This window comes from Hypanus sabinus, chromosome 19, assembly GCF_030144855.1.
Source record: "Hypanus sabinus isolate sHypSab1 chromosome 19, sHypSab1.hap1, whole genome shotgun sequence".
NCBI classification, from domain to species: Eukaryota; Metazoa; Chordata; class Chondrichthyes; order Myliobatiformes; family Dasyatidae; genus Hypanus; species Hypanus sabinus.
Window position 1 is genome coordinate 65,288,301 of NC_082724.1, and position 27,951 is coordinate 65,316,251.

At 42.4% G+C, this 27,951-nt stretch overlaps 1 pseudogene; it reads right to left on the reverse strand.

Annotated features, from left to right (window-relative positions):
• Positions 1-2: 2 nt before the first annotated feature.
• LOC132377992 (glutathione peroxidase 1-like) lies at positions 3-27,192 on the reverse strand (annotated as a pseudogene).
• Positions 27,193-27,951: the final 759 nt, after the last annotated feature.

Sequence of the window (27,951 nt, forward strand, 5' to 3'; positions counted from 1 at the left end):
ACTTGATTCTAATATGTGTTTCAATTGTGAACTAAGAGTGAGAAGGGAGGGGGGAGAGAGAGGGGAAATAATGGTTGGGAAAATAGGAAGGGAGAGCAGAAGGAGTAGGATCTACCGGAGAGACATTCTGTAATGATCAATAAACCAATTGTTTGGAACCAAATAACCTTGCCTGGTGTCTCAAGATGGAGTGTGATGCAGGTGCAGGCACATCTAGCTCTGAGACACAAGGCAAGGTGTCTTCTCTGCCATCTCTCCCATGGTGCTCCACCCTTGGCATTACCAACATCCTTTGTTCCTGCCAGATTTACAAACTTACTCTCTGCTAATGTTGACAAATACAGTACCATGCAAAAGTCTTAGATACCCTAGCTATATATATGTGCCAAAAACTTTTGCACAGTACTGTGTCTAAATTCACACACCTAAAATATTGTACCAATGCAGGAAAAACTTATGCCTGTTTAGAAATAGTCTAATTTTGTGTAATTAATTTGATGAGGGAGACAGTTATTCATCAAGACTGATTTATTCACAATAGTTCATTTAGACTCTATAATTGCAGGTTAGATTTTTACAGATTGCATCAAGTACTCTCCGGTCAAGGTTTCAAAAAGTACCATCATGTTGTAAAATGCCTAACAGCAAAGTATAAGGATGAAGTCAATTAACTTCAGTGATGAACCTTTTTTCTGGAATTGCTGAAACGTTTCTCTCGTTTCCGTTTAGTAGATTTGCATTTCTAAAGAAAGGAATCAGAGCTCTTAGATTAGAAAGAAAACAAAGCACAGTTCTACAGTTTCTTGATTTATGATAACTATAACTTTCCATCTTACAATTATACAATCTTGGTTACATTGCCACAGTGGTGTAATTGTTAATGTGGTGCTACTACAGCTCATGGCATTAGAATTTGGAGTTCAATTCTTTGGAATTTGTAAAGAGTTTGTACGTCCTCCTTCTGAACACGTGGGTTTCCTCCCAGTGCTCCAGTTTCCTCCCACATTCCAAAGACGTCCTGGTTAGTAAGTTAATTGGTCATTGTAAGTTGTCCCGTGATTAGGCTAGAGGGGATAAATAGATGGGTTACTGGGCCAGATGGGCTTGTTCTGCACTATATCTCTAAATAAATAAATCTAAGGTGATTGTCAAGTGATCATAATAACTTCAAAAGCTACTAGATTGTTATAAAATCTAAATTGGTTCACTATTGCCTATCAAAGGAGGAAAACTACCTTCCTTATTCAATCCAGTCTTTTTGTGATCCCGCACTCAGCCCATATGGTTGATTCTTAAATGCCCTACGAAATAACTAATTGAGAGTCTCAGTGACTTAACACTACATTCAAACAGAAGAAGTTGGGTGAATCCAATTCAAAGTTCAAAATAAACTACAGATATGTCACCCTATATTACCCTGAGATCCATTTTCTTTTGGGCATTCACAGTAGAGTAAAGAAATAAAATTGAATCAATGAAAAACTACACACAAAGACTGACAAACAATGTGCAAAAGGAAACAAACAGAAAATGTAAGATAGATGGATAAATATGATTCCCCACTATGCTGCACTGTGTTAACATTGTCTCCAGAAGGGCTGCAGCAATTCAAGATTTGCTAGCATGGTTCAGGAGGGTTTAAACTAGTTTGCAAGGGGGATGGGACCGGAGCAATAGAGCAGTGAAAGAAGTGCATAGAGTAAAGCCAGATCTAACATGTAGAGAGGCTTTGAGGAAAGAGAAGCAGAATAAAGGTAGAAGGGCTAAAGTGTGTGTACTTCAATGCAAGAAGCATCAGGAACAAAGGTGATGAACTGAGAGCTTGGATACATACATGGAATTATGATGTAGTGGCCATTACAGAGACTTGGCTGGCACCAGGGCAGGAATGGATTCTCAATATTCCTGGATTTCAGTGCTTTAAAAGGGATAGAGAGGGGGGGGAAAGGGGAGGAGGAGTGGCATTACTGGTCAGGGATACCATTACAGCTACAGGGATGGTAATGTAGCAGGATCCTCTTGAGTCAGTATGGGTGGAAGTCAGGAACAGGAAGGGAGCAGTTACTCTACTGGGGGTATTCTGTAGGCTCCCTGGGAGCAGCAGAGATACCGAGGAGCAGATTGGGAGGCAGATTTTGGAAAGGTGCAAAAATAACAGGGTTGTTATCATGGGTGACTTTAACTTCCCTTATACTGATTGGCACTTGATTAGTTCCAAGGGTTTAGATGCAGCAGAGTTTGTTAAGTGTGTCCAGGATAGATTCTTATCACAGTATGTTGACAGGCCAACTAGGGGGAATCCCATACTAGATCTAGTATTAGGTAACGAACCGGGTCAGATCACAGATCTGTCAGTGGGTGAGCATCTGGGGGACAGTGATCACCACTCCCTGGCCTTTAGCATTATCATGGAAAAGGATAGAATCAGAGAGGACAGGAAAAATTTTAATTGCTGCAAATTCTGAGGCTATGAGGCTAGAACTTGCGGGTGTGAATTGGGATGATGTTTTTGCAGCAAAATATACTATGGACATGTGGTTGATATTTAAGGATCTCTTGCAGGATGTTAGGGATAAATTTGTCCCGGTGAGGAAGATAAAGAATGGTAGGGTGAAGGAACCATGAGTGACAAGTGAGGTGGAAAATCTAGTCAGGTGGAAGAAGGCAGCATACATGAGGTTTAGGAAGCAAGGATCAGATGGGTCTATTGAGGAATATAGGGTAGCAAGAAAGGAGCTTAAGAAGGGGCTGAGAAGAGCAAGAAGGGGCCTTGGCGTGTGAGGTAAAGGAAAACCCCAAGGTATTCTTCAATTATGTGAAGAACAAAAGGATGACAGGAGTGAAGATAGGACCAATTAGAGATAAAAGTGGGAAGATGTTCCTGGAGGCTGTGGAAGTGAGCGAAGCCCTCAATGAATACTTCTCTTCGGTATTCACCAATGAGAGGGAACTTGATGACAATGAGGACAATATGAGTGAGGTTGATGTTCTGGAACATGTTGATATTAACGGAGAGGAGATGTTGGAGTTGTTAATATACATTTGTACATTAGGACTGATAAGTCCATGGGGCCTGACGGAATATTCCCCAGGCTGCTCCATGAGGCAAGGGAAGAGATTGCTGAGCCTCTGGCTGGGATCTTTATGTCCTCGTTGTCCACGGGAATGGTACTGGAGGATTGGAGGGAGGCAAATGTTGTCCCCTTGTTCAAAAAAGGTAGTAGGGTAGTCTGGGTAATTATAGACCAGTGAGCTTTACGTCTGCGGTGGGAAAGATGTTGGAAAAGATTCTTAGAGATAGGATATATGGGCATTTAGAGAATCATGGTCTGATCAGGGACAGTCAGCATGGCTTTGTGAAGGGCAGATCATGTCTAAGAAGCCTGATAGAGTTCTTTGAGGAGGTGACCAGGCATATAGATGAGGGTAGTGCAGTGGATGTGATCTACATGGATTTTAGTAAGGTATTTGACAAGGTTCCACACGGTAGGCTTATTCAGAAAGTCCGAAGGCCTGGGATCCAGGGAAGTTGGGCCAGGTGGATTCAGAAATGGCTTGCCTGCAGAAGGCAGAGGGTCGTGGTGGAGGGAGTACATTCAGATTGGAGGGTTGTGACTAGTGGTGTCCCACAAGGATCTGTTCTGGGACCTCTACTTTTTGTAATTTTTATTAACGACCTGGATGTAGGGGTAGAAGGGTGGGTTGGCAAGTTTGCAGACAACACAAAGGTTGGTGGTGTTGTAGATAGTGTAGAGGATTGTTGAAGATTGCAGAGAGACATTGATAGGATGCAGAAGTGGGCTGAGAAGTGGCAGATGGAGTTCAACCCAGAGAAGTGTGAGGTGGTACACTTTGGAAGGACAAACTCCAAGGCGGAGTATAATGTAAATGGCAGGATACTTGGTAGTGCGGAGGAGCAGTGGGATCTGGGGTACATGTCCACAGATCCCTGAAAGTTGCCTCACAGGTAGATAGGGTAGTTAAGAAAGCTTATGGAGTGTTAGCTTTCATAAGTTGAGGGATAGAGTTTAAGAGACGCGATGTAATGATGCAGCTCTATCAAACTCTGGTTGGGCCACACTTGGAGTACTGTGTCCAGTTCTGGTTGCCTCACTATAGGAAGGATGTGGAAGCATTCAAAAGGGTACAGAGGAGATTTACCAGGATGCTGCCTGGTTTAGAGAGTATGCATTATGATCAGAGATTAATGGAGCTAGGGCTTTACTCTTTGGAGAAAAGGAAGATGAGAGGAGACATGATAGAGGTGTACAAAATATTAAGAAGAATAGACAGAGTGGATAGCCAGCGCCTCTTCCCCAGGGCACCACTGCTCAGTACAAGAGAACATGGCTTTAAGGTAAGGGGAGGGAAGTTCAAGGGGGATATTAGAGGAAGGTTTTTCACTCAGAGAGTGGTTGGTGTGTGGAATGCACTGCCTGAGTCAGTGGTGGAGGCAGATACACTAGTAAAGTTTAAGAGACTATTAGACAGGTATATGGAGGAATTTAAGGTGGGAGGTTATATGAGAGGTAGGGTTTGAGGGTCAGCACAACATTGTGGGCCGAAGGGCCTGTAATGTGCTGTACTATTCTATGTTCTAAGACAGTAGCTCATGTCATCCTATTTGGGGCATTTAGCTCACCTCACTCTGTTGGGGTATTTAGGTTAGATAAGTTACGAAGGATGAACAACTCTGATGGGCAGAAGGGCGCAAGGTTGCCCATGTCCCCCTCCCCTGGGAGAATTACAAACCGTTACTGTTGCCAGGCTGTTAATGAGAGAGAAAGAGATGGAACAAAACATACTGGGACTGGAACATTTGCTTCAGACAAGGGCAAGATAACACTGGGGGAGAGAGACCATATTATGACTCCTGTAAGACTCACGGCTCCGGGGAGGGCTGTTTACTTGGTACTATTCTGTTCATTAAAATTCCTCAGTGGACAGCTGGAGTGGGCTGGTTTGATGGGCTAAGCCATTCAAAACTGATTGACATCTGAGACCCCGTGAATAGGGATAAAAGTGAGGTCTGGGGAGACACCCCTCAGACGCACCAAGAGACACACTAGTGAGCACTGTTTAAGTGTTGGAACCCACGAGAAAAGTGTGGGGCATCAGAGACCGAACAAAGGATTGGTCAATTTTAACTCACAGTGTTTATAGCGAGGCCAGTGGGGGCCTGTGTGTGTGTTCACACTTGCCTGGGTGACGAGTCCACCATAGAACAGTCTAGCTAAAGGACAGAGGGGTCATACCCGAATGGCCACAACAACACATCAACGGATCAAGAACATTAAGGAAGGTTTGACTGGCTGTCACAGGTTGATCGCTCTCTCTCTCTCTCTCTCTCTTTCTCTCCAACAATTACAGCACATTGACCAACAACTACCTCAGCCTGTATGAACTGAACTGAACTTTATATTCACATATGACAATTCATTATCCCCTAAACATCGATAGAGCTAATTTATTATTGATCATTATTATTATACCCACACTTTTAGGTTTAGTATTGCTAACGTGTATTATCTGTATATTTGCATTGTTGATATTGATTTGTATATTTTACTAATAAACACTTGTTTTGAAAATAGTACCAGACTCCAACAGATACTTCTATTTTTGCTGGTAAGACACCCAGTTACGGGGTACGTAACAGATAACATATTTTCCTTTTTACTAGCTATGCCAAGATCTTTAAACAATGAATAAAAAGATTCCAAACAAGGAATAGTAGGTTAATTGGGTGGTGTGGGTTCTTGGGCTGGATTGCCCTGTACTGTGTTGTACTCTAATTTTTTAAAAAAACAATATTACAGCACAAATAAGATATAGATGCTATATTTACAATGCAGTATTTGACTATTAGACCTGTGATAGAAGAGATTTGACATCTTTTCCAATGTTAGGTGTAGAGAAGTTTTGACTGTAACGCTTGTATGGCACTCCATCTGCACTGATGAGGAATTTCTCAAAGTTCCAAGAGATGTCATTGCGATTGACAGGGTTCCAGATAATAAACTCATGATTGTTCATTAAGGTCTGCGGTTCATCAGAAGGGGCTGGCAGCTTCTCCTTTAGGAAAGTAAAGATTGGATGTTCCTCTGTGCCATTCACCAATATCTTTTCAGACAAGCAGAAATTTGGCACAAAGCCATTTCCTGGACGGACATACTTCAGGAAATTTAGAATCTCCTCATTAGAATTGTTTTCCTACAACATCAATGGTGAATTGACATTAGGCTCAAGGCTAATTATACATCAAGCATAACAACTCACAGCCATATATATTCTTTGTAGGCAGGTCTATTTACAATCAATGAAGCTTGTTTGCACTGCAGTTGTAAAAACCTGGTAAAACCAAAGGGAGATTATCACACAGATGATAAGCAGGAAAGTTAATACAAATATAGCACCAGATTCCTGAAGAGGTACCCAATAAAGTCTGAATGATTTTTTTTTAAACTGCATATGCTGGAAATCTGAAGTAAAAACAGAATAATGCATACAAGATACTGGAGGAGTCTCAAAATGGTGACTCTTTATTCCTCTCCTTAGATGCTGTCTGACCTGCTGAATTCTTTCAGCATTTTAAATGCATTACTAGCACTATCTCAGACAGGGCAGGAAACCACCTCACAGAAAACAATACAACAACACTTTTAATAAAGCACCAAAGTGATTGGATGGAACATGCAATACAATATGTAACAAAATACATCCATGAATGTCTTACAAGGATCTTAGGGAGATGACTGGTGGTGGAACTTGGGGATAAAGAGCAAGCTGCTGGAGAAACTCAGCAGGTCAGGCAGTGGGCAGTCAACATCTTGAGTCAAAAAAACTTCAACTGAACTGTAAGACTAAAGCAAACACAAGGAAATCTGCAGATGCTGGAAATTCAAGCAACACACACAAAATGCTGGTGGAACGCAGCAGGCCAGGCAGCATCTATAGGAAGAAGTACAGTCGACATTTCGGGCCGAGACCCCTCGTCAGGACTAACTGTAAGAAAAGATCGTAACAGATTTGAAAGTGGGAGGGGGAGGAGGAAATCTGAAATGATAAGAGAAGGCAGGAGGGGGAGGAGCTGGAAAGTTGTTTGGCAAAAGGGATACTCAGCCTGAGAAGGGAAAGGATCATTGGATGGGAGGCCTAGGGAGAAAGAAAGGGGGAGGGGATCACCAGGAGGAGATGGAGAACAGGCAAGGAGTGAGTGATTGTGAGATGAGCAGGGAGAGAGAGGGGGGGGGGAGTAAATAAATAAATAAATTGATAAATAGATAGGTAGATAAATAAATAAATAGATAGATAAATAAGGGATGGGGTGAGAAGGGGAGGAGGGGCATTAACAGAAGTTAGAGAAATGCCATCAGGTTGGAGGCTACCCAGACGGAATATAAGGTGTTGTTTCTCATACCTGAGTGTGGCTTCATCTCGACAGTAGAGGAGGCCATGGATTGACATATCAGAATGGGAATGGGACGTGGGATTAAAATGTGTGGCTACTGGGAGATCCTGCTTTCTCTGGCGGACAGAGGATAAATGTTCAGTGAAATGGTCTCCCAGTCTGCGTCGGGTCTCATTAATATATAGAAAGCCACACTGGGAGCACCGGACGCAGTATACCACACCAGCTGACTCACAGGTGAAGTGTCACCTCACCTGGAAGGACTATCTGGGGCCCTGAATGGTGGTGAGCGAGGAAGTGTAAGGGCAGGTGTAGCACTTGTTCCACTTACTTTTTCTTCGTAATTTTATTTTTCTATTGAAGTTCATCATCAACCAAACATTTCCTTAAGATGTATTTCATTGTATATCTATATCAAATATCACAAATCTCCACAAAATATTTATCTGGGTATACACTTATAGAAAAGAGCAGAAAGAAAAAACACACAAAAGGAAAAAAACTATGTACAAGTAGGGAGTGATCTTTTTTTACAACATATTCATTGATTTGTGAGGATAAAATCAGGCCTATGAGGCATTATGTAGTTAACCCATTTTTCCCAGTATGAATCAAATTGTTCCAGCTTATGATTAACAGATGCTGTTATCTTCTCCATTTTGTAAATGTCCATTTTAATTTCCATCCATGCATTTAAAGTTGGGCTTTCCTGTGATAACCATTTCCTAGTAAGAGTCTTTTTACCAGCCACCAACAGTGTATTCATTAAATATTTATCTCTTTTCAACCATTTTTGAGGTATATATCCAAAATATATGGTCTTACTCTCTAAGGGTATTTCACATTTAAAGATGCCTTGTAGGCCATTGTGTATTCCCCTCCAATAGTCTTTGATACCAGGGCAGTCCCAAAAAGTATAAGCAAACACGAGGAAATCTGCAGATGCTGGAAATTTGAACAACACACACAAAGTGCTGGTGGAACACAGCAGGCCAGGCAGCATCTATAGGGAGAAGCGCTGTCGACGTTTTGGGCCAAGTCCCTTCATCGGGTTATATGATAATGATTTGCATTTTCATTTCCACAATTTCTCCAGCAAACAGGGAGGTTACTATCATAATGGGATTTCTGAGAGGGTGTAATAAAATATCTTATCAAGCTTTTCCATCAAACTCCCTCCATTTCTGTGAACTGGTACACTTCCACTGATATCTCCATATTATTGTCCATTCTTCCTCAGATATAATTATCCCTCCTTCCTTCTCCCGTTTTGTTTTAATGTATGAAGTCGAATGTGTTTTAAGATTTGACAGCACCTTATACATGATTGAAATGATTCTACTACTGTTATCTGAATTATATGCTTTTCTAAATAGCTCTATCAAGCATGTACTTGCCTTGGTTACATTTTTAAGCATCTTATTAACATGTTGTCACATCTGTAAATACCGATAAAAATCTTGTTTTTCTAATAAGTGTTTCTCTTTAAGCATTTCAAAGCTGAACAGTGTTCCTTCTTTCATTATGTTGCAAAAAACTGTTATTCCTTTAGCTGTCCAGTCCTTAAATCTAGCATCCAATTTATATGGTGTAAAATCAGAGTCATATGCAAACCATTTAATAATTGATATATATCCCTCTAGATTATATTCTTTTATAGTAGTTTTCCATATTTTAAAAGTCAATTTCACCCATGGGTTATCAATAGTACTTATGTACCTTTGCAGGTTGTTATCAGCCAAAATTGCTTGTATGCGGATGGGAAGTACCCGCTCCTCAATGTTCTTCCATTGAGCATCATATGATGGGTTGCACCAACATATCACAGCTCTCAAATGTGCTGCAAAATAATAATCTCTAAGAGAAGGTAGGCCCCATCCCCCACTTTGCTAATTGCAAAGTTTTGAGATGAACTCTAAGCCTTTCACCCTGCCAAATATACCTTGATAACATCTTGTTCCATTCATTGAACTGATTTTGATTAATCTCTATTGGCAGGGTCTGAAAGAGATATAACAGTCTGGGCAGTATATTCATTTTAATAGACTCAATCCTTGAACTGAGACTGAAAAAAGGTATAAAGGCTGATAATTACATTCTGATAATTTTGCCAAATCTTTTGGCATAATGATACCCAAATATTTGAAAGACTTTGTGTGCCATGCCCAGGTGGGCTATAGTAATATGAAAGTAATTATGTTTTATCCATGTTGATCTTGTATCCTGATAATGGACCATATTGTTCAAAGGATTGCATCAATTTAGGTAAAGAGTATGTTGGTTGCCTAGATAGAGCAAAATGTCATCCGCGTAACAAGCCAACTTATGTTCTGTCCCTTTAATAGTAATTCCCCTGATGTCTTCATTTTGTCTGATTGAGCTAATGGTTCCAGATATACTGCTAAGAGTAGTGGTGACCATGCACAACCCTGTCTCGTGCCCCTTTCTAGGGTAAGGCTATTTGATAAATATCCATTGATTTTAATCCGAGCAGTAGGGTTGTCATATAGTGTCTGTATAGTTTTAATAATTGTGTCTTGGAAACCAAATTTATGTAAAACTCTGTAAAGAAAATTTCATTTAACTGAATCAAATGCCTTTTCAGCATCCACACTTATCACCATTGCTTCGATTTTATTTTGTTGTACATGATTCATAATGTGAAGTGTCCTTCGTATATTGTCTTGTGTTTGGCGTTGTCGTATAAAAACCGTCTGATCGCTACATATCAGTATGGGTAGAAACTCCTCTAATCGTTTGGCCATGATGGAGGTAAATAATCTATAATCTACATTAAGAACGGATATTGGTCTAAATGACCCACATTCCATTTTATCCTTGCCTTCTTTTGGTATAGCTGAGATTATCGCCTCCTTCCAACTGGGTGACATTTGTGCCTTTTTTAGAGCCCAGTTCAGTGTGGGGAGTAAAACAGGAATTAACTTATTTTTAAATTCTTTGTACCACTCTGCTGTATACCCATCTGATCCTGGTGACTTGCTTAATTTAAGCCTACTAATTGCAGCTTTTAATTCAACTTCAGTTATGTCAGCAGTCATCCTTCTATATTGTTCTTTGCTTAAAGTGGGTAACTCTAGAGAATTCAAGAAGGTGTCAATTTGGGTCAACCTGGAACTTTGGAATATAGAGTTTTGTAAAACACTTCAAAAGCTTCTTGAATTTCACTTAGCTTATTTTTTTATCATTTTCATTCTTGCGTTTGTTCCACTTAAAAGGATAAGTGCCAAGAGGGAGATTGGTGGGAAGGGATGGCGGGGACGAATGGACAAGGGAGTCGCGTAGGAGCGATCCCTGCAGAAAGCAGAAAGAAGTGGGGAGGGAAAGACATGCTTGGTAGTAGGATCCCGTTGGAGGTGGCGGAAGTTACAGATAGTTTTATGTTGGACCCAGAGGCTGGTGGGGTGGTAGGTGAGGACGAGGGGAATCCTATCCTGAGTGGAGTGGCAGGAGGATGGGGTGAGGGCAGATGTGCGGGAAATGGGAGAGATGCGTTTGAGAGCAGAGTTGATGCTGGAGGAAGGGAAGCCCCTTTCTTTAAAAAAGGAAGACATCTCCTTCATCCTAGAATGAAAAGCCTCATCCTGAGAGCAGATGCAGCGGAGATGGAGAATTGCGAGAAGGGGATGGCATTTTTGCAAGAGACAGGATGGGAAGAGGAATAGTCCAGGTAGCTGTGAGAGTCCGTAGGCTAATTGTAGATATCAGTAGATAAGCCGTCTCCAGAGATGGAGACAGAAAGATCAAGAAAGGGGAGGGAGGTGTCGGAAATGGACCAGGTAAATTTGAGGGCAGGGTGAAAGTTGGAGGTAAAGTTAATGAAGTCAACAAGCTCAACATGTTTGCAGGAGTGCCAGAGAAAAGGGTAGGTAGATAGCCAAAATAATTCATTGCCATGGACAGCTCTGGAGGCCAAGTCATTGGAAAGCTGAGGTTGCGTGGTTCTTAAGAAGGTTAAAGGTTATGGGGAGAAGGCAGGAGAATGAAGTTGAGTCATAGAGACACAGAACACCACAGCAGAGAAACAGGCCCTTCGGTCTATCTACTCTGTGATAAACTGTTAATCTGCCTAGTCCCATCAACCTGCACCCAGACCAGGTCCAATCAATGTACCTATCCAAATTTCTCTTCAATGTTGAAGTTAACCCCATATCCACCAATTGCATTGGCAGCTCATTCCACACTCTCACACCCTCTGTTTGAAAGCGTTCCCCTTCATGTTTTACCTTTCATCTTTAACCCATAACATCTATTTGTAGTATCACCCAACCTTAGTGGAAAAAGCCTGCTTGAATTTATCCTACCTATACCCCTCATAATTGTGTGTACAGTACCTCTATCAAACCTCCTCACAGTCTTCTACATTCCAAAGAATGAAGTCCTAACCTACTCAACCTTTCCTTATAACTCAGGTCCTCAAGTCCTGGCAACATCCTTGTAAATTTTTTCTGCACTCTTCCAGACTTATTTACCTCTTTCCTGTAGGGAAGATGGCCAAAACTGCACATAATCATCCAAATAAGCCCTTACCAATTTCAGCATAACATTCCAACTCATGTACTCAATACTTTGATCTATAAAGGCCAAAAAAAATTCTTTATGACTCTATCTGCCTGTAATTCCACTTGCAAAGAATTAAGGGTTAGTATTTGCAGATCCCTCTGTTCTACTGCACTCCACCTCTCACATGTGTAAGATCTACCTTGGTTGGTCCTCCCAAAATGCAACACTTCACACTTGTCTGTACTAAATTCCTTCTGCCATTTTCCAGCCAAGTTTTCCAAATGTCCAGATCCTGCTGCAAGCTTTGATAGTCATCCACACTTTCCACTACAACCCCAATCTTGATGTCATCCACAAATTTACTGTCCCAGTTTACCACATTTCATCCAGATCATTGATATAGATGACAAACAAAAATGGATGTAGCACTGATCCCTGAAGCACACCACTAGTCATAGGCCTCCTTTCAGAAAAGCTACCATCTACTACCATTCTCTGGCTTCTTCCAAGAAGACAATATCTAACCCAATTTACTACCTTTCTTGAATGCCAAGTGACTGAACCTTCAGAACCAATGTTCCATATGGAACCTTGTCAAAAGCCTTGCTAAAGTCTATGTAGACAACATCCATTGTCTCGCCTTCATCAACTTTCCTGGTAACTTCCTTGAAAAACTCTATAAGACTCTATATGACTAGTCAGGCTGCACTTCAAGTATTGTCAACCATTTTGGGTCCCTTATTTCTGAGAGGATGTGTTGTCATTGGAGAGAGAGCAGAAGAGGATGATTCTGGGAATGAGAAGTGTTTGGCAGCTTTGGGCCTGTACTCACTGGAACTTAGAAGAATATGCAGGGATCTCATTGAAACCTACCAAATGTTGAAAGGACTAGATAAGATGGATATGGAGAAAATGTTCTCTCTGGTGAGAGTATCTAGAAGTAGAGGGTTGACCTTTTAGAACAAAAGTAAGGAGGAACTTTTTTAGCCAAAGAGTGGTGAATCTGGGGAATGCTCTGCCACAGACTGCATTGGAGGCCAAGTCCATGGGCATATTTAAAGTGGCAGCTGATAGATTCCTGAGGTCAAGGTGTCAAGGGATATGATGAGAGGGCAGGTGTATGGGTTTGAATGGGATCCAGGATCAGCCATGATGAAATGGCAGAGTGAACTCATTGGGCTGAATAGCCTAATTCTGTTCCTATGTCTTATGGTCTTATGACTGGTTAGACACCATGCACAAAGCCATGTTGAAGATCCCTAATCCGTTCCTGTCTGTCCAAATACTTATATATCCTATCCCTTAGAATACCTTCCAATAACTTTCCCACTACAGTCAGGCCCACAGACCTATAATTTCCTACTTTATTCTTAGAGCATTTCTTAAACAACAGAACAATATTAGCCATCTTCCAATCCTCCAGCACTTCACCCATAGCTAAGGATATTTTCAATATCTCTGCTAGGGCCCCTGCAATTTCTGCACTAGCCTCCCACAGGGTCCAAGGCAACAAATACCTTGTTAGGCCCTGGGGATTAATCCACCCTAATTTACCTCAAGACTGTAAACACCTCCTCCTCTGTAATCTGTATAGAGTCCATGATCTTCTGCTGCATTTCCTATAGACATCTATAGACTGTGTTTGTCTCCCAGGTAAACAAAGATGTAAAATATCTGTTTAAGATCTCCTCCATCTCTTTTGACTCCATACATAGGTCACCAGAGGACCAGTTTTGTCTTTTGCTATCCTTTTACTGTTAATGCCCTTAGGGTCTGTGGAAGCCCTTGGGGCCTTGTCCACTAGAGCAAGCATGACTTCTTTTAGTCCTCCTTATTTCTTTCTTAAGTGTTCTCATGCATTCCTTATATTCCTCAAGTACTTCATTTGTTCTTACCTCCCTATACCTGCTAAGCACCTCCTTCTTTTTCTCAACCAGAGCCTTAATAGCTTTCAAAAACGTGTCATCCCTGCCTTTTATTCTGACAGGAACATACAAACACTGTACTCTTAAAATTTCACTTTAGAAAGCCTCCTACTTACCAGCCTGTCTCAATCCACACTTGCCAAATCTTTACTAATACCATAAAAATAGGTCTTCCTCCAATTTACAATCTCAACCTGAGGACCAGACCTACCTTTTTCCATAGTTACCTTGAAACTAATGGCATTAGGATCAGTTGTTCCTCTGCCCAAACTATTGTCACCTGCCCTGCCTCATTCCCTAAAAGATCTAGTATCACACTCTCTCTAGTTGGGACTTCTATGCAATGACTAACGAAGCATTCCTGAACACTTTTAACAAGCTTTTTCCACTCTGGGCCTTTTTACAGTATGAGAGTCTGTTTGGAATGTGACGCAACTCTGAGGGGCCGAAGGGTACAAAGTCGCCCCCTCCTTTTTGAGAATCGCAAGATCGCTATTAACTCACATCTGGGACCCAGGAAATGAGAGAGGGAGACAAGCAGAATACACAAGGTTTGGAATGTGTCCTGACCTCAGCGAAACGGAACCACTGATAATGGCCATTGTCTCTTGGAGACAGAATTGTGTATTGAGTACTGTACTATTCATTGAAACCCCTCAGGGGACGACCAGAGTGGGCTGGTTGAGGGATTTCATCATCCCAACCTGATTGACATCTGAGACCCCGTGAGTAAGGATAAAAGAGGGTCTGGGGAACAACCCCGTCAGACGCACCAGGAGAAATGCTAGAAATCTCGTGACAGTGTTTAATAGCGACAGCCGGTGGGGGCTCGTGTGTGTCCTTCCCTTGCCTGGGATTGGCGGCCTCGCCACGGAAGAACGGCTTTAGCTAAAGGAGAGGCCACAAGTGAACGGCCACCCCAACAAGACTCCGACGGATCGAAATAATAAAAGGAAAATCGGCAAGTTTTTCTCCCAAACCTCTCTCTCTCTCCAACCATTGCAACCCAGTGGTCCCCAAAGGCTGCAGCCCGCATGAACTGAGTGAACTTTATATTTCCATCGGACAATACATTATCCCCTAGACTACGATAGTGCTATTCCTTATTGATTATTATTATACCTGCACTTTTAGATTAAGTATTGATGATGTATATTATCTGTATATTTGCATTGATATTATTTTGTGTATTTTTACAAATAAATACTGTTAAAAATAGTATCATCAGACTTCAACGGACCTCTCTATCTTTGCTGGTAAGTGACCCAGTTACGGGGTTCGTAACAACGTGGGGCCTCGTCTCGAGATTTGATACCAAATTGGAGGGCCACTGAATCGGGCTTTTAAGTCCAAACGTGGGTCTGTTTGTGTGGGTAACCAGACGGGAAACCAGCAAAGATGGACGTTGACGAATTTATAGAAAACCCGACTCTGGAGGCACTAGAGGCTGCCACAAAGTCGGACTTGATAAATATTGCGAAAGGACTAAATCTCGCAGAGGTGAGGTTGTCGATGAAAAAGCAGGAGGTGCGGAGGGCCATAACTCAGTATTATATTGTGAAGAATGTGTTTTCGGCTGAGGTATTGGAAAATATCCCTGAAAAGGTACCAGCTAGTGGGACGGCTCAGTTAGAGTTGGAGAAATTAAGGTTGGAACATGAAATTAAGTTAAAACAACCAGAAGCAGCTGAAAAGGAGAGGGAAAGAACTGAGAACCAAAGGGAGAAGGAGAAACAGAGGCAACATGAGATGGACCTGGAGAAGCTAAGGCAGGAGCGAAGAGCTCAAGAGTCAGACCGAGAGGAGCGGTTTAATGTTAGTAGGGAGTTTAGGTTAGTACCTCTGTTTGAGGAGACGGATGTTGATAGTTATTTCTTGCATTTTGAAAAGGTGGCAGAAGTGGCCCAAAGATCAGTGGGTGGCATTGTTACAAAGTGTGTTAAAAGGGAAGGCACAACGGGCATATGCAGCGTTGTCTATGGAGAAGGAGGAGTCTCAGAATTATGAGAAAGTAAAGGAGGCCATTCTTCGGACCTACGAATTGGTACCTGAAGCCTATAGACAAAAGTTCAGAAATTTAAAGAAAGGGTGTAATCAGACGTATGCAGAGTTTGCCTATGAGAAGGGTGTGCTCTTGGATCGTTGGTGTGCAGCAGAAATGGTGGAAGAGGATTTTTGACGTCTCAGGGAGTTAATTCTGATTGAGAATTTAAAGGTTGTATTTCGGATGATATCTGGATGTATTTGAATGAGAAGCCGAATAAATCCATATCTGAATTTCCTAGATTCGCAGATGAATATGCCCTAACCTACAAGACAAAGTTTTCCTCAAATAAGAGTTACCAGAAAGACCGTGGGAATGGTAGAGAAAGCTCGCCGGCTGAGGCAGAGATCCAGCCGGGAGCTAGTGGTAAAATTAAGGAGGAGGAAAGGCAAGACAGCAGGAGAGGTCCTGGCTTGACCTGTTTTAATTGTGGAAAGATGGGTCATATTGCCTTGCTCCGAGGAAGGAGACAGGAAAATGGAAAACAGCAGTCCCTACAGGATGTGTTGTGGTGATCAGTAAATCGACGAGAAAGCCCCAGGTAGACAGAATACGAGAGGAGTCTGAAAATTTTATTTCAGAAGGAACCGTGTCGTGGATCTGAAGAGACATGGGAGCTGAGCTGTCATTGATTCGCAGTACAGTACTAGATTTTGGTCCTGAGACGGGAGAGGTAGCTTTGAGAGGCATAGGATAAGGGACAGAAGTGGTGCCTTTGCATAGGATCATTATAAATTGTGAGCTGGTATCTGGACCAGTTGAAATAGGGGTGCGATCAGAATTTCCGAGAACTGATGTAGACATCCTTCTGGGTAACGATTTAGCTGGTGGTGAAGTCTGGTCGGCCATGGAGCTGGCGAGCCAGCCTGTGAGTGTTGAGGACCTGCCCCTAGATTCCAAGATCTATCCCGCATGCGTGACCACTCGCAGCATGTCGAGAAAGACAGCTAAGAACGAGACCAGTTTAAATCAGGCCAGTATCGATTTGGCCGAGACGTTTTTACCGACCCTGTACCAAGAGGGGTTAGAGGGTGGTAAAACGGAGAATAGAGAGGTGAAAGAGAGTAAGGGAGAGGAGGTAGTCCTACCCTTAGCCAGGAGGAGATTTATAGAGGCACGGAGAAAAAATGAGAAACAGATAAGGCTGTTAGAAGGTCCAGGGTTGGACATGGATGATCTGTCTGGTTTGGCAGAACTGTTTGAAGAAGTTGAAAATTTTAAATGTGTTCCCGATAATGAAATGAGGGCAGTCCTAAATGAAAAGGATGCCATTACCTTGAAGAAGTCTGCTGGGTTGGCAGATGAGGTTGTTTCAGGCCGCGGGGTTGAGTTTACTCTGGAAGGGAGTTGCCCAGAGAGTAACTGAGAGGATCAGGGGAACTTAGAATTAGAAAAGGGTACGGGTATTGAAAGCCTGGAAGAGACAGATGTCCCGTTTGAGTGTGTTCAAGATGTGGATGCACGTGGTACTGAACCTAGTAATGGAGCTCAGAAAAAGTCTGAGGTATTTGATTCAGTTGAAAAGGAATGCAGTCCTTGTGGGTCAGATGGACTTGGTTCAGTGAAGAAAGGGTTAACCTTGGTACTAGTGGGAAGTGAGAATTCCCAATTGTTCGTGTTCGAAGGTGTGTTAAAAGTTAGTGAGGAGATAAAAGGTGGTGATGTGAATCTTATTATTGAAGGAAAAGGGAAAAGTGTAGCTCCTAAATTGAATGAAGAAAATTTAAAGTCTGGATTGATGTCAGTCAGAAGCAGTAACCAGGCTGAGGGAACAATGGCTTGGTAACACGGTGCCTACGAATCAATTACAGGTTGATTTGGAATGTAAAGGTGCCCCACACGCTATTGTTATTCAAGAGTGTGCTGTGAAGAGGCAGAATTTGAAATGCTGTTTGGACAAAGAGGGATCGATTGCAGAGTTTAAACTGAAAACTAATAGCATGAAGGGTCCTGAAGATAAAACTAACAACTTGCTTAAAATTAAAGGATTGGGTGGAAATTTGGAAAATGGTTTAAGTTTGGAACACATTGTTGATAAAATAACTCCTATGAAAGGAGCATGCAAAAGCCTATTCCACACTGGGATACAAGTTAACCACGTGGGAGTTAACTGGAAAAGGGGCGAGGGTTGACGTGATGCCATTTTAAATAACAGGATCCGGTTTTAAGGGATTTCGACAAAGCATGTAACTAATAAAGACAATCCCATGGAAGATTGACTGTTAAGTTTGAAAGTAAAATAAAGATGAGTATTTGCATTAACTTGTAATATACACGTAAGCTAAGATCACAACTCTTTAGTTTTGTTTGCTGAAGGAAAGGAATAAAAATAGGTGGTTATTAAATTGGAGTCTGATGCTCCAAGAATTTATTAAGGTACGAGATGTTAAGATATTAAAGGAAGTGACAATGTAATCGCTAACTGTTTAGACGCTGAATTGAATGTATAACTGTATTACTCCGTAGTGAAAAAAACTCTTTTGTATTGTGTTAGATTCTGAAATCCTGTAAGACTCTGTATTAATTAACTTTTATCTGTGGTAAAAATCTTAGAAGGAAGGGGGTGTAACGAATGTGACGCAACTCTGAGGGGCCGAAGGGTACAAAGTCGCCCCCTCCTTTTTGAGAATCGCAAGATCGCTATTAATTCGGGTCTGGGACCCAGGAAATGAGAGAGAGAGACACGCAGAATACACAGGGTTTGGAATGTATCCTGGCCTCAGCGAGACATAGCCACGGATAACGGCCATTGTCTCTTGGAGACAGAATTGTGTATTGAGTACTGAAAACATTGAAAACCCTCAGGGGACAACCAGAGTGGGCTGGTTGAGGGATTTCATCATCCCAACCTGATTGACATCTGAGACCCCGTGAGTAAGGATAAAAGAGGGTCTGGGGGGGCAACCCCTTCAGACGCACCAGGAGAAACGCTAGAAATCCCGTGACAGCGTTTAATAGCGACAGCCGGTGGGGGGGCTTGTGTGCGTCCTTCCCTTGCCTGGGATTGGTGGGCTCACCACGGAAGAACGGCTTTAGCTAAAGGAGAGGCCACAAGTGAACGGCCACACTAACGAGACTCCGACGGATCGAAATCATAAAAGGAAAATCGGCAAGTTTTTCTCCCAAATCTCTCTCTCTCTCCTACCATTGCAACCCAGCGGTCCCCAAAGGCTGCAGCCCGCATGAACTGAGTGAACTTTATATTTCCATCGGACAATACGTTATCCCCTAGACAACGGTAGAGCCTATTTCTTATTGATTATTATTATACCTGCACTTTTAGATTAAGTATTGACGACGTATGTTATCTGTATATTTGCATTGATATTATTTTGTGTATTTTTATGAATAAATACTGTTAAAAATAGTATCATCAGACTTCAACGGACCTCTCTATCTTTGCTGGTAAGTGACCCAGTTACGGGGTTCGTAACAGAGTACCAGCCAATATATGGAAATGTAAGATCACCTACCATCACAACCTTATGTTTCTTGCAAGTCTGCAATTTCTTTACAAATTTGCTCCTCTAAATACTGAGACTTTTGGTTTGTCTATAATATAATCCCATTAACCTTTCTTATTTCTCAGTGCTACTCATAAAGCCTCACTAGACAAGCTCTCCAGTCTGTCCTGTCGGAGCACTGTCATGACATTTTCCCTCACTAGTAATGCCACACTTCCCTTTTAAGTCCCTCCCGCTCTATCATGTCAAAAACAACAGAACTCCAGAACACTGAGGTGCCAGTCCTGCCCCTCCTGCAACCAAGTCTCACCAAGCCATAATTACATATGCTGATCCATGCTCTAAGCTCATCTGCCTTTCCTACAATACTCCTTGCACTAAAATATACGCAGTTCAAAAAACTAATTTTACTATGCTCAACCTTTTGATTCCTAACCTTGTATGTATTCTTAACAAAATCTTACTCCACAGCCAATTCACTATCTGTTCTGGTGCTCCAGTTCCCATCCCCCTGCAATACTAGTTTAAACAAACCCCACCACACCCCTCCACCAGTTGCAGTGCTAGCAAACCTTCCCAATAGGATATTAATCCCCCTTCAGTTCAGATGAAAGCTGTCCCTTTTGTACAGGTCCCACCTTCCCTGGTAGAGAGCCCAATGATTCAAAAATCTAAATCCCTCCCTCCTGCACATTAGCCACATGTTAAATTGTATGATCTTCCTACTGCCTCACTGGCACACGAATGGGTAGCTATCCTGAGATCAAAACCCTGCCCTGTCTTTTAACTTAGCACCTAACTCCCTGAGCTCACTTTGCAAGACTTTTCACTCATCCTGCCTATGTCATTGGTGTCAACATGGACCACAACCTCTGGCTGCTCAAGTTAAGTCAAGTCAAGTCACTTTTATTGTCATTTCGACCATAACTGCTGGTACAGCACATAGTAAAAATGAGACATTTTTCAGGACCATGGTGTTACATGGCACAGTACAAAAACTAGACTGAACTACATAAAAAAAAACACAGAGAAAGCTACGCTAGACTACAGACCTACACAGGACTGCGTAAAGTGCACAAAAACAGTGCAGGCATTACAATAAATAATAAACAGGACAGTAGGGCAAGGTGTCAGACCAGGCTGTGAGTATTGAGGAGTCTGATGGCTTGGGGGAAGAAACTGTTACATATTCTGGTCGTGAGAGCCCGAATGTTTCGGAGCCTTTTCCCAGACAGCAGGAGGGAGAAGAGATTGTATGAGAGGTGCATGGGGTCTTTCATAATGCTGTTTCCTTTGCGGATGCAGCGTGTAGTGTGATTGCAACACTGTGTATCAGACAGAGTGGTCAGCAGCACTGGGGCTCCACAGGGGACTGTCCTGTCTCCCTTTCTCTTCACCATCTACACCTCGGACTTCAACTACTACACAGAGTCTTGCCATCTTCAGAAGTTTTCTGATGACTCTGCCATAGTTGGATGCATCAGCAAGAGAGATGAGGCTGAGTATAGGACTACGATGGGAAACTTTGTCACATGGTGTGAGCAGAATCATCTGCAGCTTAAGGTGAAAAAGACTAAGGAGCTGGTGGTGGACCTGAGGAGGGCCAAGGCAATGGTGAACCCTGTTTCCATCCAAGGGGTCAGTGTGGACATGGTGGAGGATTACAAGTACCTGGGGATACAAATTGACAATAAACTGAACTGGTCAAAGAACACTGAGGCTGTCTACAAGAAGGGTCAGAGCCGTCTCTATTTCCTGAGGAGACTGAGGTCCTTTAACATCTGCCGGACGACGCTGAGGATGTTCTACGAGTCTGTGGTGGCCAGTGCTATCATGTTTGCTGTTGTGTGCTGGGGCAGCAGGCTGAGGGTAGCAGACACCAAAAGAATCAACAAACTCTTTCGTAAGGCCAGTGATGTTGTGGGGGTGGAACTGGACTCTCTGATGGTGGTGTCTGAAAAGAGGATGCTGTCCATGTTGCATGCCATCTTGAACAATGTCTCCCATCTACTCCATAATGTACTGGTTAGGCACAGGAGTACATTCAGCCAGAGACCCATTCCACCGAGATGTAACGCTGAGCGTCATAGGAAGTCATTCCTGCCTGTGGCCATCAAACTTTACAACTCCTCCCTCGGAGTGTCAGACACAAGGCTGGTCCTGGACTTATTTCCACTTGGCTTAATTTACTTATTATCATTCAATTATTTCTGGTTTTATTTTGCTATATTTCTACTCAATTATTGGTTAGTGCAACTGTAATGAAACCCAGTTTCCCTCGGGATCAATAAAGCATGTCTGTCTGTCTGTCTGTAGTGTAAATGTCCGTGATGGCTGGAACAGAGACCCCAATGATCTTCTCAGCTGACCTCACTATCTGCTGCAGGGTCTTGCAATCTGAGATGGTGCAATTTCTGATCCAGGTAGTGATGCAGCTACTCAGGATGCTCTCAATACAACCCCTGTAGAATGTGATGAAGATGGGGGGTGGGAGATGGACTTTCCTCAGCCTTTGCAGAAAGTAGAGATGCTGCTGGGCTTTCTTTGCTATGGAGCTGGTGTTGAGGGACCAGGTGAGATTATCTGCCAGGTGAACACCAAGAAATTTGGTGCTCTTAGGTCCATGCCTAAGCGACTGTGGTCGCTCCATGCCTTCCTGAAGTCAACAACCATCTCTTTTGTTTTGATCACATTCAGAGACAGGTTGTTGGCTCTGCACCAGTCCATTAGCCGCTGCACCTACTCTCTGTAAGCTGACTCATCATTCTTGCTGATGAGACCCACCACAGTTGTGTCATCGGTGAACTTGATGATGTTGTTCGAGCTGTGTGTTGCAGCACAGTCGTGGGTCAGCAGAGTGAATAGCAGTGGACTGAGCACACAGTCCTGGGGGACCCCCGTGCTCAGTGTGATGGTGTTGGAGATGCTGCTCCCGATCCAGACTGACTGAGGTCTCCCAGTCAGGAAGTCTAGGATCCAGTTACAGAGGAAGGAGTTAAGGCTCACCCTGCAACTTAAGAATGTTATGGACTTGAACTGAGATGTCCCTGACCCTGGCACCTGGGAGACAACAAGCCACCCAGAAATCTTGTTCTTGTCCACAGAACCTCCTTTCTATTTCCCTAACCAACAAACCTCCTATCACTACAGCTCACCTCTTTTCCCCCCTTCCCTTCTGAGCCACAGAGCCAGACTCAGTGCCAGAAACCTGCTCACTGCAGCTTCTCCCTGCTAGGTCACACCCCCAACAGTATCCAAAGCAGTATACATATTCTTGAGGGAATCAACCACAAGGGTACTCTGCACTGACTGCCTGTTCTCTTTTCCTCTCCTGACAGTCACCCATGGACTGACCTCCTGCAACTTAGAAGTGACAAACCTCCCTATAGCTCCTACCTATCACATCTTCATTCTCCAATAGCCATCAAGCTGCAGCTCCAGTTCTTTAACACAGTCCCTAAGGCTGCAGCTTGATGCACTTTATGCAGATGTAGTTAACAGGGAGACTGGAGGTTTCTCAAAGTTCACACATCTCACACAAGGAACATACCACTAACTTTGGACTCAAACTCAGCACACTAGCTATAGAATGTACTAAAAGAAAAAAAAAATTACAGAAGACTTACTTCAAACCTGCATCTGTGTTTGCCCAAGCTCCTGTTTATGCCCTTACAACAAGAGAAAATCTGTACACCTGGAAATCTAAGCAACACATACACAAAATGCTGGAGAAACTCAGCAGGTCAGGAGCATCTAAGAAAAGAGTACAGTCAACGTTTCAGGCCAAAACCCTTTGGTGTCCTGGCCAAAACTGAAATAGAGGAATAACAAATCAGCCATGATGGAATGGCAGAGCAGACTCAAGGGGTCAAATGGCCTAATTCTGCTCCTATGTCCTAAGGTTTATGGTCTTAAGAGCTGACAAGTGATACATTGGTCCAGGTGAGGAGGGACCTTAACTCCTTGCAGATCAGCATTTGGTAAGGGAAAACTAAGGATAGACATTTCATCTAGAACAGATGACCAAAAGAGCAGAATTAGGTTATCCAACCCATTGAGCACCCTCTGTCATTCCATCTATTCTGAGTTTGTGCCCTTTGGTCCTAGACTATAACAGACATCTTCTTCACATGTGCTCTATCTGGGCCTTTCAATATTTCTTAGGTTTGAATGAGATCTCCCACTAATTCTTCTCAACTTCAATGAGTACTGGCCCAGAGCTATTAAACTCTCCTCATACATTAACCATTTCATTCCTGGGATCATTCTCGTTAACCTCTGGACCCTTTCCAATGCCAGTAAATCTTCACTTAGTTAAGGAGTCCAAAACAGCCTATGATATTCTGAATGCGGTCTGACCAATGCCTTATAGAGCCTTAGCATTACATCTTTGCTTTTATATTCTAATCCTCTTGAAATGAATACTAACATTGCATTAGCTTTCCCCAATTACTCAATCTGCAAGTTAACTTTTAGGGATTCCTGCATATGGAATCCCATGTCACTTTGCATGTTTGATTTTTGAATGTTCTCCCCATTTAGAAAATAGTCTACACCTTTATTCCTTCTACTAAAGTACATCAACATACATTTCCCTACACTATATCTCATCTGTCAAATTTTTGCCCATTCTCCTAATCTTTTAAGTTCTGCAGTTTCCTTGTTTCCTCAGTACTGCCTGCCCCATACATTATCTTCATACAGTCTGGAAACTTGGCCACAAAACCAAATCATTCAAATCATTGTTATATAATTCCCTCATCCAAATCATTAATATAACCACATAACAATCACAGCACGGAAACAGGCCATCTCGGCCCTCCTAGTCCGTGCCGAACTCTTAATCTCACCTAGTCCCACCTACCCGCACTCAGCTCATAACCCTCCACTCCTTTCCTGTCCATATACCTATCCAATTTTACCTTAAATGACACAACTGAACTGGCCTCTACTACTTCTACAGGAAGCTCATCCCACACAGCTATCATTCTCTGAGTAAAGAAATACCTCCTCGTGTTTCCCGTAAACTTCTGCCCCCTAACTCTCAAATCATGTCCTCTCATTTGAATCTCCCCTACTCTCAATGGAAACAGCCTATTCACGTCAACTCTATCTATCCCTCTCAAAATTTTAAATACTTTGATCAAATCCCCCCTCAACCTTCTACGCTCCAATGAATAGAGACCTAACTTGTTCAACCTTTCTCTGTAACTTAAGTGCTGAAACCCAGGTAACATCCTAGTAAATCGTCTCTGAACTCTCTCTAATTTATTGATATCTTTCCTATAATTTGGTGACCAGAACTGCACACAATATTCCAAATTTGGCCTTACCAATGCCTTGTACAATTTTAACATTACATCCCAACTTCTGTACTCAATGCTTTGATTTATAAAGGCCAGCGTTCCAAAAGCCTTCTTCACCACCCTATCTACATGAGACTCCACCTTCAGGGAACTATGCACTGTTATTCCTAGATCTCTCTGTTCCTCTGCATTCCTCAATGCCCTACCATTTACCCTGTATGTTCTATTTGGATTATTCCTGCCAAAATGTAGAACCTCACACTTCTCAGCATTAAACTCCATCTGCCAACGTTCAGCCCATTCTTCTAACCGGCATAAATCTCCCTGCAAGCTTTGAAAACCCACCTCATTATCCACAACACCGCCTATCTTAGTATCATCGGCATACTTACTAATCCAATTTACCACCCCATCATCTAGATCATTTATGTATATTACAAACAACATTGGGCCCAAAACAGAACCCTGAGGCACCCCGCTAGTCACCGGCCTCCATCCCGATAAACAACTATCCACCACTACTCTCTGGCATCTCCCATCTAGCCACTGTTGAATCCATTTTATTACTCCAGCATTAATACCTAATGACTGAACCTTCTTAACTAACCTTCCATGTGGAACTTTGTCAAAGGCTTTGCTGAAGTCCATATAGACTACATCCACTGCCTTACCCTCATCAACATTCCTCGTAACTTTTTCAAAAAATTCAATAAGGTTTGTCAAACATGACCTTCCATGCACAAATCCATGCTGGCTACTCCTAATCAGATCCTGTCTATCCAAATAATTATTAATACTATCTGTAAGAATACTTTCCATTAATTTACCCACCACTGATGTCAAACTGATGGGTCTATAATTGCTAGGCTTACTTCTAGAACCCTTTTTAAACAATGGAACCACATGAGCAATACGCCAATCCTCCGGCACAATCCCCGTTTCTAATGACATCTTAAAGATCTCCGTCAGAGTTCCTGCTATTTCTACACAAACTTCCCTCAAGGTCCTGGGGAATATCCTGTCAGGTCCCGGAGATTTATCCACTTTTAAATTTCTTAAAAGCGCCAGTACTTCCACCTCTTTAATTGTCATAGGTTCCATAACTTCCTTACTTGTTTCCCACACCTTACACAATTCAATATCCTTCTCCTTAGTGAATACCGAAGAGAAGAAATCGTTCAAAATCTCTCCCACCTCCCTCGGCTCCACACATAGCTGACCACTCTGATTCTCTAAGGGGCCAATTTTATCCCTCACTATCCTCTTGCTTTTAATATAACTGTAGAAACCTTTCGGATTTACTTTCACCTTATTTGCCAAACCAACCTTGTATCTTCTTTCAGCTTTTCTAATCTCTTTCTTAAGATTCCTTTTACATTCTTTATATTCCTCGAGCAATTCCTTTACTCCATGCTGCCTATATCTATTGTAGACATCCCTCTTTTTCCGAACCAAATTTCTAATATCCCTTGAAAACCTTGGTGCTTTCAAACCTTTAACCTTTCCTTTCACCCTAACAGGAACATAAAGATTCTGTACCCTCATAATTTCACCCTTAAATGACCTCCATTTCTGTATTACATTACACAATATATGATGTGAACAGAAGTAGTTTAAATTGGACCCCTGCAGCACACCACTAGACCCTAGCAGCCAACTGGCAGAGGCTCCCTTTATTCCGACTCTTTGCTTCTTGCCAATCAGCCAATCCAATCTTCTGTCCATGGGCTCTTGTTAAGGAGCGAAGTGAAACAGCGTCCACCGACTCTCCTTTATCTATCCCGCCTCTAAGAATTCCAACAGCTTTGTTGGGCAAGATTTCCCCTGGAGGAAAACTGCAGAAAAAATACCTTATGTTCAAATCATTTACAGTAAACATTGAATTCTCCAGTATCCTATCTCTTCTGTCGCTTTCTTCCCTGGTTATGATCGACACCACCCTATTTCGCTTTCCTCCTCTATCCCAGTCCTCAGTTTAAAACACCTTTAAAAAAACGTCTGCGCACAGGGAAACAGTCTCACACTTACTTGATGGCCGAACTGGTTGCAGGGAAAGCCGAGAACCACAAACCTCGACTTGCCGAATTTTCTCTGGAGGTCATTGAGGCGGTGGTAATCCTTGTCGGTTTGGCTTCAGAGGGAGGCAACGTTTACGATCAACACCACCTTCTCTCTGAGTGTGCAGAATTTCAACGTGTCGCCGCTCAAAAGCTTAATGGAAAACTTATAAAAGTTCGTTTTACAGGGACTCTTGATCTTTGGAACCATCGCCGCCCTGAATCGACCGTTTTGCCACAAAGAAAGTAACTTCACCCTGCACTCCCGCCAAGTCTAAACCAAATGTAAGCGGATAAACTTGTCATTGCATTGTGACTACGCCAATCGCCAAAATACCTGCTTTATATGACGTTAAAACACCCGTCAGGAGATTGTCACCGGTGTTCTTAGAAGGTTTTAAAAATTTAAACCTGGGGCCAGAGGTACACGCAGATTTTAAGCGAGGTACTAAACCTCATTCGGATGTCCCACTTCTAACTCAGGAGAATGATTTCCTTAAACTGTAGAACATATGATCTCACTATCAGATCGCTGTATGACTTTTGGTAGATTAACCAAGACAGCATTCAAACTTCCAAAACGAAAAAAAAAACATATTTAGGATCTAATTTGTCCAATTAAATAATTGTTCAAAATAAATACAAAACACGATATTTCCGCCTTGATCAGGGAGTTGTTAGTAATGTCAACGAGTGATACTCAGGGTATCAGGTGCCCTCGTGAAGAACATATGCTCTCTCTGAACAAGACAAGAAGGTAGAAGAAATCAGTCTTGAGTGACATTATCTTGTTCAGTTTGTCTTGGATATAAATGTACATAAGACTATAAGCCATTCTGCCCATCAAGTCTCCTCTGCCATTCTTTCATGATTGATTTTCCCCCTCACATTTCCATTCTCCTGCTTTCTGTCCATAACCTTGACATCTTTGCTATCAACAACCTACTACAGCCTCTTGCATTCCTGTGTATTGGAGAGAGGAGGAGTCCTGCACAATAAGTTCAGGGAGTTAGGAAGGAGGCTGAAGAGCAGGACCTTTAAAACAAAATGGAATAAGGAAGGAGGGTTAATTATATCTGAGGAAGAATGGACAACAATATAGAGGTATCAATAGAAGTGTACCAGTTCACAGAAATGGAGGGAGTTTGGATAGAAAAACTTGATAAGATATTTTATTACACCCTCTCAGAAATCCCATTATGATAGTAACTTCCCTGTTTGCT